Source organism: Ostrea edulis, chromosome 10, assembly GCF_947568905.1.
Source record: "Ostrea edulis chromosome 10, xbOstEdul1.1, whole genome shotgun sequence".
Lineage (NCBI taxonomy): Eukaryota > Metazoa > Mollusca > Bivalvia > Ostreida > Ostreidae > Ostrea > Ostrea edulis.
This window is the reverse complement of record NC_079173.1, coordinates 2039947-2057306: the sequence shown is the minus strand read 5'-3', so window position 1 is coordinate 2057306 and position 17360 is coordinate 2039947. Positions and strand designations below refer to the sequence as shown.

Below are 17360 nucleotides of genomic sequence, written 5' to 3'. Positions count from 1 at the left end.
ATCTCTATCGTATAGATTAATTCTATGTATAAATCTATCTAAAGGAAATCATATCTCTATCTTACAGATTAATTCTATGTATAAATCTAAAGGAAATCATATCTCTATCTTACAGATTAATTCTATGTACAGATCTATCTAAAGGAAATCATTTCTCTATCTTATAGATTATATGAGTTTGACTTATACTGTATGTTCTAGGAAAGGAATTCTCTGGTTTTTTAGCATAATAAATAGACAGTAAATGTTGTAGTAATCAACATCCCACAGAATAGATCAGGGGACTAAATTGGATTGGACATAACAGCCACTTTGAGACAGCTAATCACATGGTGGTAAAAATAACTTTGGACATTTTTGTGAACTGTAATTAGGCCTACTGTAAGTTAATAATTTTTCAATGATATAATTGTAAATAAATTGTCAAATCTTTGAATTGTTTATGATTGATTTCGTAAGACTCTATTTTTGTATATTGTGATTAGGCCTATTGAAAGTTAGTAATTTTCTAATTGATATAGTTTTTTGTAAATAATGGTACAGTACCCGCAACGTTATTCTTGACATGATAAACGATAGAACACGATACACGCATGATAGGATAGGATACACGCACGATACAATAGGATACACGCATGATATGATAGGATATACGGTAAACCTGATAAACGCAAAACCTGATAAACGATCTTCACAATAGACCTGATAAACGCAAAATATGATAACGATCTTCACGATAAACGGAAAACCTGATAGAAATGTTGTAAATTTAGAAACAATTTAGACAGAACGAAAGTTTGATACGTACAAAATAATTACATTATGTTGATAATAATATTGAAGGATTTCAATACTCAGTATATATCTAAAACATATAAATTATTTATCCACGGTTGTACGTTTATTTTTGTTGTGTTTTTTTTTTAATTCTATTTATGTTTTTTTTTTTTAAACGTCATTACAGCTAAAATCCGGAAGCTAAACTATATACGGTATTGAATTCATTATTTGATATCTATATGAATTTTCTCAGCCAATGATTCTAAAACGTATACTGTCACCTTGAATGTTTAATATATGAATCATACAGGGAGTGATTGATTTTTATTTTTATTAACGTCTCGCTCGAGAATATTTCACTCATATGGAGACGTAACCATGACCGGTGAAGAGCGTTTAAATTTAGGCTTATGCTCGGCAATTACGGACATTGAGCAGTGAGGGTTTTTTAGCGTGCCACACCTACCGTGACACGGGGCGTCTATTTTTAAGGTAATCTCCGAGGACCCGTGGCATTCACACTTGATGCTGAGCCTTTAGCAATTAAACAGGGAATTAACAAAACGTAATATAATGTAGTGATATCATGCTTCAATAGCTCTCTTATTCTAATGTCTATTATCTTGGATATCAAATAAAACCAAGTAATATTTTGTGTATAGCGAGGAGGGGGGTTATTTTGCATCAAGCTCTGAGTTCACCGCTCATTCAACAACTACAATTATTTTCATAATGACCGCTTTAAATACAATCCACTGCACTATGCCATATGCTCATATGTTAGATAATTCTACACTATGAGTGATAATTGATAGTCATAAGTAATTGGAACATATTTATATGAATTGATATTTTGTTAACAAAAAATAAATAAACTATTAAAAACATATACGAAACCCGGCTTGATTTTTAAAGTTGCAATTTAGAAACGCTTTAAAATGTTTGTGTTTAGTATATAAAAAATTCAAAATATCATCAAAACCAGCATAAATTTCCAGTATCTACACGTACGACTATTGGTATATGTGTACATGTACAAATAAAAAACAAAACAAACAACGATGACAGCTGAATCGTGCCCAATTGAGCAGAATTTTGGGAGATGCAATATACCCTTGCACTCTTTTAAAACTTAATCTTCTAAATGTGTGAAATACAATGTCCCTGAGAGTGTTTATTGTCAAAACACGGGTGATACACAAAATCAGATAGATAAGAACGCGCACAAGTTCAGTAGTTGGTATATAAGTTGAATACAGGTGAACAAAATCGGAAGAAAAAGAACCATTATTAAAATATATGTAATAAACAATGTAATTTACTGATTTTTCCTTTCAGATCGGAACTCCCCATTTCTCTGTTATTGTTAATTACAAATAATTGTTTCTAGACAAGGAAATGTTTATGAACTCCAGATGAAGGAGCTTTCAGTTTTACTGTCCTAAGTTTGCTCAACAAACCATGCACTGCCTACTTTCCAGACTACTTAGAATGAAATTGTGATAAATTTTTACCCTCTCTGGACAGACATGTAGCTCTTTTTCTGCCTTAAAATCAACCGCTTTATGTTCTTTTTCAAATATACTGTCTTTCCTCGATTCCTAAAAATAGCATCTTTAACAAAACGAATAAAGCTTTCGGAAAGTATCTTACTTTTTCATTAGATTTAATACACGATCCCGATTGTTTCCGAAGCTACACGATAAACGATTTTCACGATAAACGGGAAACCCAATACACGCAAAATACGATACACGATAAACCTGATAACACAAAACACGATAGAAAACAGAAAACCTGATACACGATACGATACACGCACGATAGGATACACGCACGATAGGATACACGCACGATACGATAGGATACACGCACGATAGGAATGTCAAGAATAACGTTGCGGGTACTGTAAATAAATTATTAAAGCTTTGCATTGTTCATGATTTATTACTGCTGGTCTGGGTCACTCTGACCCGTTACATAATTAGGGGCAATGGTCCGGAATATTGCCAAGGTACAAGATTACACTGACCTGATTAACACTCCCTGAGTGAGATATCACAGTGACCTGATTAACACTCCCTGAGTGAGATATCACAGATCTGATTAACACTCCCTGAGTGAGATATCACAGACCTGATTAACACTCCCTGAGTGAGATATCACAGTGACCTGATTAACACTCCCTGAGTGAGATATCAGTGACCTGATTAACACTCCCTGAGTGAGATATCACAGACCTGATTAACACTCCCTGAGTGAGATATCACAGTGACCTGATTAACACTCCCTGAGTGAGATATCAGTGACCTGATTAACACTCCCTGAGTGAGATATCACAGACCTGATTAACACTCCCTGAGTGAGATATCACAGTGACCTGATTAACACTCCCTGAGTGAGATATCACAGTGACCTGATTAATGCTCCCTGAGTGAGATAGCACACTGACCTGATTAATGCTCCCTGAGTGAGATAGCCGTCGCTTCTTGGCATACTGAGCCATCACAGTTGATGCTGCGTGCTTCATTCCGGAGCACGACCCTTGACCTCTTTCTGTCTCCTTGGAGTCGGTGTCGTGTAGTCGTAGACAGCAGGGTGATACAGCCAGAGATTTCAGGCCTAGAAATAACAATGCATAGCAACTACAATAACAATGCATAACAATGCATAGCAACTACAATAACAATGCATAACAACGCATAGCAACTACAATAACAATGCATAGCAACTACAATAACAATGCATAACAACGCATAGCAACTACAATAACAATGCATAGCAACTACAATAACAATGCATAGCAACTATAACAAGAGGTACTGTGAGCAATGCTCACTAAGAATATCCCCTGCTTACCCCAATCTCTCAAAGGGTGTTGTTAATAGGTATAAATTACCTTTTTCCTGAGTGTAAAAATATGGTACGCCTTTGTAGAAGAAAATGGAAGATATAGTCCGAACACAAATCCATAATTTTGACCTTGAGATCAAAGGTCAAGGTCATAAAGAGGTCATGAATGTACATGACACATAGCCTCATGGTGATACACCCATGCCTTATGGTATGACTATGCCAAACCCTATAATCAATTTTGACCTTGAGGTCAAAGTTCAAGGTCATATAGTGGTCATGAAGGTACATGACACATTGTCTCATGGTGATACACTCATGTGTCAAATACGGTATGCCTATGTCAAAGAACAAAGAAGTTATGACCCGGACACGAATCCATTGTAAAAAAAAACTTTAATTTTGACCTTGAGGTCAAGGTCATATGGAGGTCATGAAGGTACATGACACATCGTTTCATGGTGATACACTCATGTGTCAAATATGGTATGCCTATGTCAAAGAACAAAGAAGTTATGGCCTGGACACGAATCCATCGTAAAAAAACTTTTAATTTTGACCTTGAGGTCAAGGGTCAAGGTCATATAGAGGTCATGATGGTACTCGACACATCGTCTCATAGTGATCCACCTGTGTGCCAAATGTGGTATGCCTAAGTCAAAGAACAAAGAAGTTATGGCCCGGACACGAATCTGCAGATAGACAGACGGACGGACAGACAGACAGAGTGATTCCTATATACCCCCCAGAACTTCGTTTGGGGGGTATAATAACAAGTCCTTTTATTTACGCATAGCAACTTCATTTGGAAATCTCAATCTTTCCTCCTCACATCAATCAGATAACGCGACACACAAAGTGATGTCACAACCTCCTGTAAGGGTCTCAGTGGACGTAAAAGCTCAGGTAGGATGAAATAAATGAAAGAATATGACAAATAAAATGGATGGCACAGGATTTCGATGAAAGACATAAGTAGAACTACATTAGCCTGACGAGATATTCGCAGAAATTCCTTCGGTCAAGTTAGTTTATACCCTTTGAATTGTTCTCGAAGCAGGTAGCCCCCCCCCCCCCCCCCGTTTGTTTAGTACATGATTAATTGATTTGTTGCGCACCTTAACATAAATATTTCACAAGTGGCCATCACAAAAGCTTACAGAAGGCAGAAACTGACTATTCAGAACGACTTATGAGGGTGATCGGTGGGGAAATAACATATTTTGGATAAATTATTGGTTCCGTATAAAAGTAATTTTGTTCTAGAAGAGGAGTATGTACATAGATCTATACAAGCTCTCCACACTTTAGGTGCCTGTGTACCGTTCAGTCAGGTGTATGTACATAAGATCTATACAAGCTCTCCACACTTTAGGTGCCTGTGGTACATATTGTACCATTCAGTCAGGTGAAATCTATCTACTGTACAAGTTTTATCCACTAAGTTAATTCCGAAACCTGCCATATCAACAAGTACATATTCTACCATTCTGTCATGTGAATTCTATGGCAAATCAACAACAGATTTGGTGGATAAGCCTACCAGTTATAGCGGCAAGCATGGTGAAAAAAACATCTCAGAGACACTGATTAAAAGAGAATAGACACATCTACAAGTCTGTGTGGTAAGCAGAGCAGAGTTTTTTTAAGGTCTTGATTTCAAGGGCCTGGGCCTTTCCAATTGGGAAAAATAGCGACATTTGATTGAAATTGGGAAAAATGTTCCATGGATAAAAGAAGTAGGGAGAAAACCAAACCAGTGCATTCAGGAATAATTGGACCCTTTCTGACTTGCATTTTGGTCAAAGTTTACCATATTGAAATAAAGAGAGGCCAAAAAAACCATATTTACTTAAAACAATTTTGAAGCAAAAATATTAATCTGTGAGCCTGTGAAGATTTATGAACAATATGGATACCCTGCTTTTATTTGATTTCATTGTTTGGGAATTTTAAATAAAAAATTGGGGAAAATACCTGCTTTTTAGCATTGGGAATGGGGCCTTATTTTGGCCCCCTACAGATCCTTAAAAAAATCCCTGCGCTGTGACAAGCATCTAAAAAACACTGATTTGGTGGATGTGGAAATACTTACCAGTCAGTGTGGCAAGAGCAGTGACAAGCTTCTGGGAGACAAACTTACCAGTCAGTGTGGCAAGAGCAGTGACAAGCTTCTGGGAGACAAACTTACCAGTCAGTGTGGCAAGAGCAGTGACAAGCTTCTGGGAGACACTGATTTGGTGGAGGTGGAAATACTTACCAGTCAGTGTGGCAAGAGCAGTGACAAGCTTCTGGGAGACACTGATTTGGTGGAGGTGGAAATACTTACCAGTCAGTGAGGCAAGAGCAGTGACAAGCTTCTGGGAGACACTGATTTGGTGGAGGTGGAAATACTTACCAGTCAGTGTGGCAAGAGCAGTGACAAGCTTCTGGGAGACACTGATTTGGTGGAGGTGGAAATACTTACCAGTCAGTGTGGCAAGAGCAGTGACAAGCTTCTGGGAGACACTGATTTGGTGGATGTGGATGTTGCTGACGTTAAGGTGGACCAGCCGATGACACATGTTGACCAGACTGGTGAAACCCTCAATGTCAAAATTTGGCTTCTGGAAGAAACACAACACACTACACTGTGAGTAAATCCCAGTTAATGTGTTCAGAAAATAAAGATTTTAATATCAAGTTGTGATTAAGATATATAGGGCTCACGGCGGGTGTGAACGGCTGACGAGAGATGACTATTACTCCTTCACACTTGATCTCACCTCTGGTATATCCAGAGTCCGTGTTTACCCAACTCTTAATTCTGGTATATCCAGGGTCCGAGTTTACCCAACTCTTAATTCTGGTATATCCAGGGTCCGTGTTTACCCAACTCTTAATTTTGCATTCCTAATAGGAGTTATGAGTTCTTTATTTCACAAAGTTAATTGAAAAGTTTAAAATCAAGGCAGCAGGTATTAACTTTTAAAGAGGCTAAATGATCATTTTATTACTATTATAGTATGATACAATGAAAGTGCCCCGAAATTGTGTTGCTGCAATGAAAAATGCCCTTTTGAACATGCGATATGTGTGCCCTCTCTAGATCTTAGAGTTAACACTATGTCCCTACAACATGCACATCTTCAAACAGCAATGAAGCATTGTACAAAGTTTCAAATCTATCTGATAAGCAATATAGGAGGAGAAGCGTTCACAAGATTTTGTGACAGACGGACAGACAGAAAGTACAAAAACAATATGTCTCCCCCTGGAAGAGGGGAGACATATTTCAGAGACTGGCTCACTAATGACAAGGACAGCAGGAATTTAACAGAACTTTCAGCTCACCTTTCAAGAACACCTCTCTCACTTACCTGCATGGGCACCGTGGCTTGGTCCGTCGCCATTGAATGGAGGTACACCAACTGACTATTCTTCAGATTGAGGCTCTGGAGGCTGGGACACACATGGCCCAGCGTAGCGAGGTTCATGCCCACCTGTCGACTGTCAGTATGCGATATATTAAGATACAATAGGTTCTTTTTCACCACACCAGGATCAAAGATGGTTGGAAATATATTCTTTAAGGAGATATTAGACAAATCCAGATATTCTAAGTCATCTTGAGAAATCCAAAAGTTTTTCCAGAAATCTGTGTTTCTCTCGGAACTGAAGTTTGCAGACGGATTAAGAACTGTTTTCAACTTCAAATGTAACTTGGCCACAGACATGAGTGTTCCATAGTAAAATATCCTAGCGGCAGGATCGATGGCATAATTCAGAGACAAATGTTTTAAATTTTTGAGGTTGCTAACCTTGACAACATTCGGTTGAAGAAGAAGTTTGGGCAATCCGCATCCGAGATTCGGATGTCCCATCACATGGAGAGAAGTCAGCTCCCGACAATGCTCAATAAAAGAGTTTTTCTTCTGTATAAACTGCACAGATATAGATGGTTCCGTGCGAGGAGTAATGCCGACTTTGAAATGAATTGTTAGATGTTTGATATTGCACATTGTCCTTTGGGCCGGTTCCGAGGCATTCAGATTATTGTCGAATTCGTCCACACTGGCGACCGTGAATGCCAGAGCTTGAAGCTTGGACAGGGACGACAGTATTTTACATAGTTGTTTTGTTGACAGACTTATGTCCAGGAGATAAAGCTGACGGAGGTTTTTACATTTGAGCACTGCGGCCTCCACTGACCGCCCCGTTAACCAGTAGCAGTGATTTAAACTGAGACTCTCAATCGTGGCACTGTTACATTTAACGTAGTCTGTGAATGTCGCGGACGTCGTCTGGTAGCACTGTTCAAAATCCGAGTATCTGTAAATACAACACATCATATAAATACAACGAAATCCCAGTATCTGTAAATACAACACATCATATAAATACAACGAAATCCCAGTATCTGTAAATACAACACAACATATAAATACAACGAAATCCCAGTATCTGTAAATACAACACATCATATAAATACAACGAAATCCCAGTATCTGTAAATACAACACATCATCAAGTTCAATATCTAATTAATGTTTTTTAAAAAAAACAACCATTTCAATAACAGCTGTCGTATCGTATATAGCAAACCATTGTGGTTAAAAAATGTCTTGAGAGACAGACATAAGAAAATATTTAACAGGCTGAATTTTCACAGTATTTAACTACAGTACCGTAGATTCCTGAATATATGCAATTTATTATTGCTTAATTTCACGAAAAGCACAACTCACGAGATAAAATTACTGAAATACATCGATCGACAATCTACTCAAGAATTCACGTCATGTGATTTGACAAGATCTGTGAGGAATTTCGCGAAATGAAGTACCCACATAAAAAAAGAAATGTACAGCATGTTACAACAGACAATACGATGTTCAGCTGTCAACATGTAGGAACATTCCTGTATCCTTAGTGATATTACGAAAAACAAAAAACATTATCATAGAAACAAAATCTTACGGTTATAAATTTCCTGGCATTGTTACCATCATATCACAATTACATAACCGTAGTCCTCATTAATGACAGTAAATATATGTGTGTGTAAATACATGTTTTGGTTAGACAGGTTTAGTTTGTAGCTGATGATTTGAAATAAATGAACAAATGAATTTCTTGTTTTACCAGAAGCTGCAATAATCACTAGGCAGAACTTACAAGCAGTGCGTTTACTATTTATTTGCCAGTCACACACCATGTAAACAGAATTTCCCTGCAGACAGTGTCCAGCTCAAAAGCACAATGACTCATAACACGTTTACAGTAATCATCACTGGGCTCCGGTGCCATCAAACTTGACATGAACTCACTTTTGAGATAACTCTTACACTGCATGTTTCCTTCCATAAAATTGAGACCGAGATCAAAATGAGCTCATCTAAGCTTTATGACTCTGGGGCCTTAAGTTTGAGTTTTCTACTATTTGAGCTTTACGACTCCGGGGCCTTAAGTTTGAGGGGTTTTTTTTCTTGAGACATTGTTGACATCGAGACAAGCCTAGGCAAACAATAACACTGAGTAGTGGTGATAAGGAGTGGCCTCCATCACAATTCTTAAATTATTATCCCAGCAATAGTTGTATCCTTATGTACAGTGATTTTTCTACATTTTTTACAAGGGTCCTGGGAAAAATTGTCAACATTTCAGTCAAACTGGGAAAAATCAATTTTATCGTAAATAAGTTCAAAATCATATCAAACATTATATTATCTTTATTTTACACATTTAATTTTCTTTAACCTTCTAAAATTTTCAACTATTCTATCCAAATCATCATTCCCATAACTCTTTGTTAAGTCTTACGTATATAATTCACATCAAATGTTTATTTTCTTTTCAAATACGTTTTCCTTTCATAATTTTATTGTTGGGAAAAATGCAAGCTAAATTGGGGAAAAAATGGCAATTTCTAGGAGGGGAAAGGGCCAAAATTCAGACCCAAAATGGGCATTAAAAAATCACTGATGTATAAAAATCATATCAGGGCTGTCGCTGTCCTTTTTGGTACAGGGTCTAGGTCCCATTAGATTGGGAAAATTATCGACGTTTTTGGGTCAAATTGGGAAATTTTACTTTTCAGGTCTTGTCGAATATGGGCAAGAAGTTATAAGTAAAAACGAAACTAACACAATTTAATTTTTTTATATACACAATGTAACAGTTTGTGATATTGGGAATTTCTAGATAAGTAAATTGGGAATTTTTTCTTTTTCCTAATTTAATTAGGGAAAGGTCCGTTTATCGGACCCAAATCAAAGAGATTGACGGCCCTGCATATTTACACGTTCTCAACAGGAATCCATAAGCTTTTTATAAGTTTCTTCACAAATTTTACGATAAATTAAAGAAAAATTAATTCTAAAATTTAAGTACAGAAACACACTACACACTCTCCATGTGTTACCTCAGTGGTAGTGATGGGAATTTCATAATTGATGATTGGTTTACTGTAACTAGCTAATCATCGATTATAATCGTACATGGAGAAATTCTATAATAAAGTCATTATAAATTAACTAATAAAAATCGTGTAAATGAATATCTTCTATGTTTATATTTGTTGTTTCTCCAGCTGAGAGAGTAGAAATGAAAATATGTGTATTTGTTATTATTTTACTATCTTATGATCCTTTAATTGCATATGTAAAAGTCAATACGATTTTTAGAAGGGACCATATGTACCAAAAACGGATATCCTTGCATATTAAAGTTACATGTCACTATTTAAACTGACAATGATCCGACATAATTGAAATATAATTAACGTTCAGCAAAGAAAAATAAGGAAAGAAATTCGTTTTATGAAAAAAAAAATCGATCTATTGTCACCATTCGAAAAAATGATATGCACGTGAAAAGTAGCAGTGGCCTTTGAAAGCGGTTTCATCTACGTAATTCACACATGGTTTTATTCATATCAAGATTTTTGTTGATGGATGGTCCTTCATTTATATGCCTGAATCAAAGTACATCTATCTGACCATACAAACATGCTTTATTCCCCGGGTAGGGGTACTATCGCTTTCATGTGCCCCGCCATTACCATAAGTTTGGTTAATAGATAGATCACGGCAGGAATATTTTTTTAAAAACTACAGTCATTGAGAAAATAAAACCTAAAACCTGATTAATTGGAATAAAATTTTCATAATCGAGTGCTTAGAATTTACCAACAATCGACTGACTTTCAATTATAATCGATGATTGGAACACCACTACTCATTGGTAAGTTTCAGATATCAGAGATTTAGTGTAGAACTGAATGGTGTCAGTTGGATTTATTTCTGGAAAAATCGTCCATGTTTACGGATAATTTATATCAATTGTAACCGGAAATAATATCGCCCTGAAGTGTGACCGATGCTATTCAAATTTCCCACATACTTTTATATACAGGTTTGGACAGAAACGATGGGGACAGGAGAGACCGACCCTCTTGTTTTCACAGAAATATGCCGAGCCATATACATTCACTCGTGAATCCGGTTCCTAAATTGGAAGATGGAATTCAATTATGTAACAGGCACTGCTCTGAGGTCATAAACCTGTAACAGACGAAGGTAGGACAGAAAGTCACAGGACAAAAAGTCACAGACAAAAAGTCCTGGACAAAATAACCATGGACGATAAGACGTTTGATACCAGGATATCACATCCCGTGGTCATAAACGCGCAGAGGAATTCACTTTTCATCTCAGTCTCACTTTTTGCTGTTTGTTCCTTCTATAAAAGTCAGACTTACATGAAAAGTGAATTCGTCTGCGCGTTTATGACCACGGAGTGTGATATCCTGGTACCAAGCGTCCTGTTGTGACGATAATGATCAATGAGCGAACACGCGAACGGGTCAAAGAGGGGTTTAATTCTGTTCGAAATAGTCAATACTCATAACATGGGATATTTCTCCTGCATTTGTCTTCTACCATAGACCTTAAACAAACCACTTTCTGCACACTTTAAAAACTGACAAAGCCAAAAGGCTGACTCTCACCTAACTAGACTTCTGTCAAATGCTAGCCGCCTAAATCGCGAGCTGACGTAATATATCGTACACAGGTCTTCTGTTGATACATTCTTAAAAATTCTGATAATCAGATCATCTGGTAAACAGTCAAAATTCGCCTCGTCCATCGCAGCATTGTCAGAATTCCATTATCATCAAATGAACTAAACATTCCGGAAGCTGGTCTTCAATTGTAAAATCTAAAATGTTCACACCAAATATCCGGAATGAATAAAGCACGATCTAGCTGGTAAACCGGATAGGCCCCAACCTGCAACAAGATTTCATTGTGCTCAGACCTCAGGATCTTTGTCATTTTTAAATTCATTTAAATTGTAGTTTATAGTTATCTTGAATTGTTTTGAGGTTTTGAAATGCTGTCATTCGGCACATAGCTGAGAGAGAGAGAGAGAGAGAGAGAGAGAGAGAGAGAGAGAGAGAGAGAGAGAATCTTTGCCGTTAAAATATCCGACTGTGCCTCAAAAATAAATGCATTTATTTATATATAGTCCCAGTTTATTGTTTAATCAGCATCATATAATGACCATTCAATCAAATTTAAAGTCTTTTTTTATTTCAAATCATTAACATCATGTCGAATATCACTTTAATGTACTTCATATACGAGGTAGACGGATCAGGATATTCTTTGCTATCAGTAACATTTATCATATATATAAATCGAAAACAACAGGAAAAAAATTCGTAGAACGAATGATTTGAACATATTTTATTGTATGAATATACAAAGGGATAGATTACAAGTTCTAGCAACTTAGAAAACCTCTCCCGTATACAAAATATATTATGTTATACATATACAAATAAAGCCGGATTGCAGTACCACAGAAAATATGATATACAATATATGTATAGGTTCATCTAGGCCTAAGTACAATCAGGCATAAAATGTAAAACATATTTAAAAATTATGATATAAATAGGTCTTATTCAAATCTGTTAAAGTTCTTAATAAACTTCTGAACTGCTCTGAAAATATGAAAATTTACATATTTTGAAAAATATTCATGATGTAATTTTTTTAATCATGCAGACCTTCAGTCGAAAGACATTGTACACACGGTGAGTAGATCAAAGTACTGAAAGCACTGATGGGAGTCGATTTTATGTAGATATGACATAATAAAACACTTAAGAAAATAATTTTGTAAACTCTTTTGGGTTTGAAAATGGACAAGAAACCATGTCTCTATGCACAAAAATAGGTTATTTTATTGGTAAATTCTAGGAGCATGCAAGGGTTCTGCTCTGGACCCACTTGGGGCTTCGAGGCGACTCCCAGATCCCTTGCCATACTTTGAGTACACTACGCGCCTTGAATTAATCAATTAAATTGAATCTATTCAATACATACTTAAATCAAAGTACTGAAAGTATTGATTGGAGTTGATTTATGTAGATTTGCACCAGGTGCTTCTGGGAAAATTATTCCAAATAATAAAACAATAGAGAAGTACGCACAAAGGTCTTAAAGTTACGCATAAATGTACGTTGTGTCTCTAAAACAATCAAAGGAATACAAACTTAAGAGTTGAGCAAATACGGAGTCCTGTATTGTAACATATCAGAGGTTGGATCAGGCGTCTAGAACGAGTAAGCATCCCCTGTCGACCAGTCACACCCGCCGTCAGCCTTATATCTTGATCAATTAAACGCACAGGCGATTGTGTACAGGATCCCAGGTCCCATCCCCATTTTTGTATTTTTAAATGGTATTTCGGGTGTATTTTTAAAATATAAAATATTACACTAGCTTTATCTAAATGGAATACACAAAACTCCCAGAGAAACCGGGTTTTTTTAAATGTCATATAACTGATAACTAAGAGATGAACAACGTGTGCAATTCAGCCGGCTACATTTTGAAAAAATCTGCACTTTGTGGAGAAAGCCTGTCGAAAAGGCAACTACCAACTGAATAGAACGTTACTTCTAAATCTACTGATGATTCTTGGTATAATGTATCGCTAACTGGTGCGCAATAATTTCTTCACGCCGTTCAATTGCATTGTTTTAACTTCACTATCTACGGGTGATACCGTAAAATCCGAGGCCCCGTGTCACAGCAGGTGTAGCACGATAAAGATCCCTCCCTGCTCACGATTCATGATATTTTCGGTTCGTTTCAATTTGATGCTAACACAAATCAGTTGGCATTACTATTCTCACCTATTGTTAGATTTCCCGATTGTGGACACGTGTGTACAGGTATCTTTGAATTTGAAACGTCCTAGCAACTGCTATAGAATACGCAGAAACCGCAATTTCGAAGACACCGACCAGGCGCGTAGCTACGTTTACGTCAAAACGCCCGGGCGTACACATCCAAAAAAAAACAACCCCTATTAAATGCTACAAACATAGGTGAAAATAAGTGTCTGCAGTATCTGTGGTACATTAGTCTCCCCATTGGTACTGATATCTTGGATATCTTGTTAGTGTTACACCTTGAGCGGCCCCCAGACCCCTCGCCGTACAATAGGCGTACACATTAATTAACTCAGGCTACGCCACTGCCGACCTTTTTCTAGGCCCACGCTAAGGCGTGGACTTTCAGCCTGCGGGGCCCGTGTTTTTGACCTGTACTGTACACAGTTGTATCATGATCGGTGAAATTCTGTCTGCATGTGGAAATTTCCAAATACTAGTGTGGAATATCTCTGTTGACATTAAAATGCATTTCTAGTGATTCATGTATGTTGGTTGTTTTTTAATTAACATGCTCAATTGACCGACGGTAGAAACGTCAATTTTACAGAAAATATGCATTTAAACGTGTAATACATAAATGGTTTACGAACTATTTCCTGCTAGCGCTAACATTGCATCTGTTTGTAGAGAAGTGCTAAGGTCCACACCACTTTGAGCCGAGTGACTGCATAGAGGAGTTGATAAAAAATCAACTCCCAAAAATGACAAAGTTCAACTACATGTAAATTTTTCGAAAAATGTCTGATCACTTTCAAAAAGACACGTGCACGTCTTCAATGTGTTCATATCAACTGTACAAAGTTTGAGGAGTGTCGGGCCAAGTAATGTCAATTCAGAGATGTGAGAGGAGTTGGTTACAAAATGTAGGTACTCTATCAAGGAAAAGAGTACCAATTCATTTCCCATAGACCTCAATGTTAACTTTTGGCCCTCTCATTAATAAACTATATCGATTTTAAACAAATGACCGCAAACATTTCAAAGTTCCAAGTGCTGATAAAAAATGACAAAAAATATATAGGGTCCCGTGCCTTTTATAGGCCATATTTGTACTTTTTTACAACACAAAGCAATCTGCAGTAAATTACACACTTCATTTTAAGCACACCCCTACCATGGTAATTTCCTCAGTCATTTCTCGATTTTGTGCGATAATTTTTCATCCTGACAATTAATTTGAACCTCTATAATATTTTTTTCAATTCCAGATAATTTCACTCTTGATATTAGCCACTCACGTAACACCTAGACATTTATACCTCCGCTCAATCTTGGGTAAACTGTGTCCGGGTTACGCATACGGGGGTTTAGTACTCTCATTCCATCACAGGGATGCATGTCCGCCATTCACCATACTATCCTCCCGCCATTCACCATAATACTAGTATTCCCCCGCCATTCACCATACTCTCCTCCCGCCATTCACCATACTATCCTCCCGCCATTCACCATAATATAAGCCGGATACACATTTTGCAACCCGGCCACAATGGTACGTCCCTGCAAAAAAGGACGGGTTTTCAGACTGTGTGATAGAGTTTGATCTGGGATAATGAATCTTCAGATTATGTGCCGGAGTCGGATGTGTGACGGACTTTCAGATTGTGTATTGGAGTCTGATGTGTGACAGACTTTCAGATTGTGTATTGGAGTCTAATCTGTGACGGACTTTCAGATTGTTTATCGTGTGACGGATCTCCAGATTGTGTATCGTGTGACGGATCTCCAGATTGTGTGTCGTGTGACGGATCTCCAGATTGTGTATCGTGTGACGGATCTCCAGATTGTGTGTCGTGTGACGGATCTCCAGATTGTGTATCGTGTGACGGATCTCCAGATTGTGTATCGTGTGACGGATCTCCAGATTGTGTATCGTGTGACGGATCTCCAGATTGTGTGTCGGACTCTGATGTGTGACGGATCTTCAGATCGTAGTCGGATCTGCGACGGATCTTCAAATCGTAGTCGGATCTGCGACGGATCTTCAGATCGGAGTCGGATTTTCAGATCGTGTATGGGAGTCTGATCTGTGTTTATTTATGATAAAGTATGAAATGTAACGTACATGTATGTGCAGAAATAGATAGTGGAAATAGATTGTGGAATTAAGAGGGATACATGAGGGGGGAAAAACTGTCTTGAATGGAATATCCATGGACGACATGTGCAAAATTAATGTTGAAATTGAAAACTTTAGAGTTTGCTCTATTTAGACAACAAATGTAGTTTTAGTAGAAAATAGAAAATAATCAGGAAAACAAAACGCCAGCGAGACCTACAGTTTGTTAACCCGTTGACCTAACCAATGTTACTACTTAAAGATAGCTTAACTAATGTACTACATAGGATAATGAGGGATGGTTATTGTGTATGGGGGAGGGGGGGGGTAAAGTAAAAGGAAAGAGAGGAAGAGGCTGGACGATGAGAAGAGGAAGGAGGAGAGATACAGAGAAGGAATGGATGAAGATAAAGAGACAAACTGTTTGACTCCTCCGTCAACACCCGCGGGGGCCCCACCCATCAACACCCCCGGGGGTCCCCATCCACCCCATCTCCCGCTTATTGTAGAGCGTTTTCTTCATTTACCTTATTCAGATAAAAAAAATGCAATTTCATTGTAAAATCATTGGAAAATATAATAAAACCTCTAGGATATTCGAACACGTGATACACTGAGTGAACGTGTGATCAGCTGAGTTAACACGTGATCTACTGAGCTAACACGTGGTCTGCTGAGCTAACACGTGATCTACTGAGCTAACACGTGGTCTACTGAGCTAACACGTGGTCTACTGAGCTAACACGTGGTCTGCTGAGCTAACACGTAATCTACTGAGCTAACACGTGATCTACTGAGCTAACACTTGGTCTGCTGAGCTAACACATGATCTACTGAGCTAACACGTGGTCTGCTGAGCTAACACGTAATCTACTGAGCTAACATGTGATCTACTGAGCTAACATTTGGTCTACTGAGTTCACACGTAATCTTCTGAGCTAACATGTGGATTACTGAGCTAACACGTGATCTACTGAACTAACACGTGGTCTACTGAGTTAACACGTAATCTTCTGAGCTAACATGTGGTTTACTGAGCTAACACGTGATCTACTGAGCTAACACGTGGTCTACTGAGTTAACACGTAATCTTCTGAGCCAACATGTGGTTTACTGAGCTAACACGTGATCTACTGACGAATGATAAATGCAGTTTCAGAAGTGTGTATGTATGTATGTTTGTTCGCTCCCATTTATTTTCGTATCAACAATAACTTTTATGATATTTACCGGTACGTCTGGATCAATATAAATGTACTGTCAAAGATCACCCCCCCCCCCCATAAATGTAGCTAGTTTTACAACTTTGATAGAGCCCCATCCAATTTTAAACACGTGGATCAGAGTTCGGTACAAAAATACGGTGTTTTTCGATTTTGAACATTTTTAAAACTGTTATTATCAGCCCACTTTTTACTTCTCTTTAAAAGACAG

The 17360-nt window shown here is 37.6% G+C and overlaps 1 pseudogene; it reads right to left on the bottom strand.

Annotated features, from left to right (window-relative positions):
- The window catches only part of LOC125666498 (uncharacterized), an 82015-nt pseudogene extending 70202 nt beyond the window's left edge, over positions 1–11813 (bottom strand).
- Between the last annotated feature and the right edge of the window lie 5547 nt (positions 11814–17360).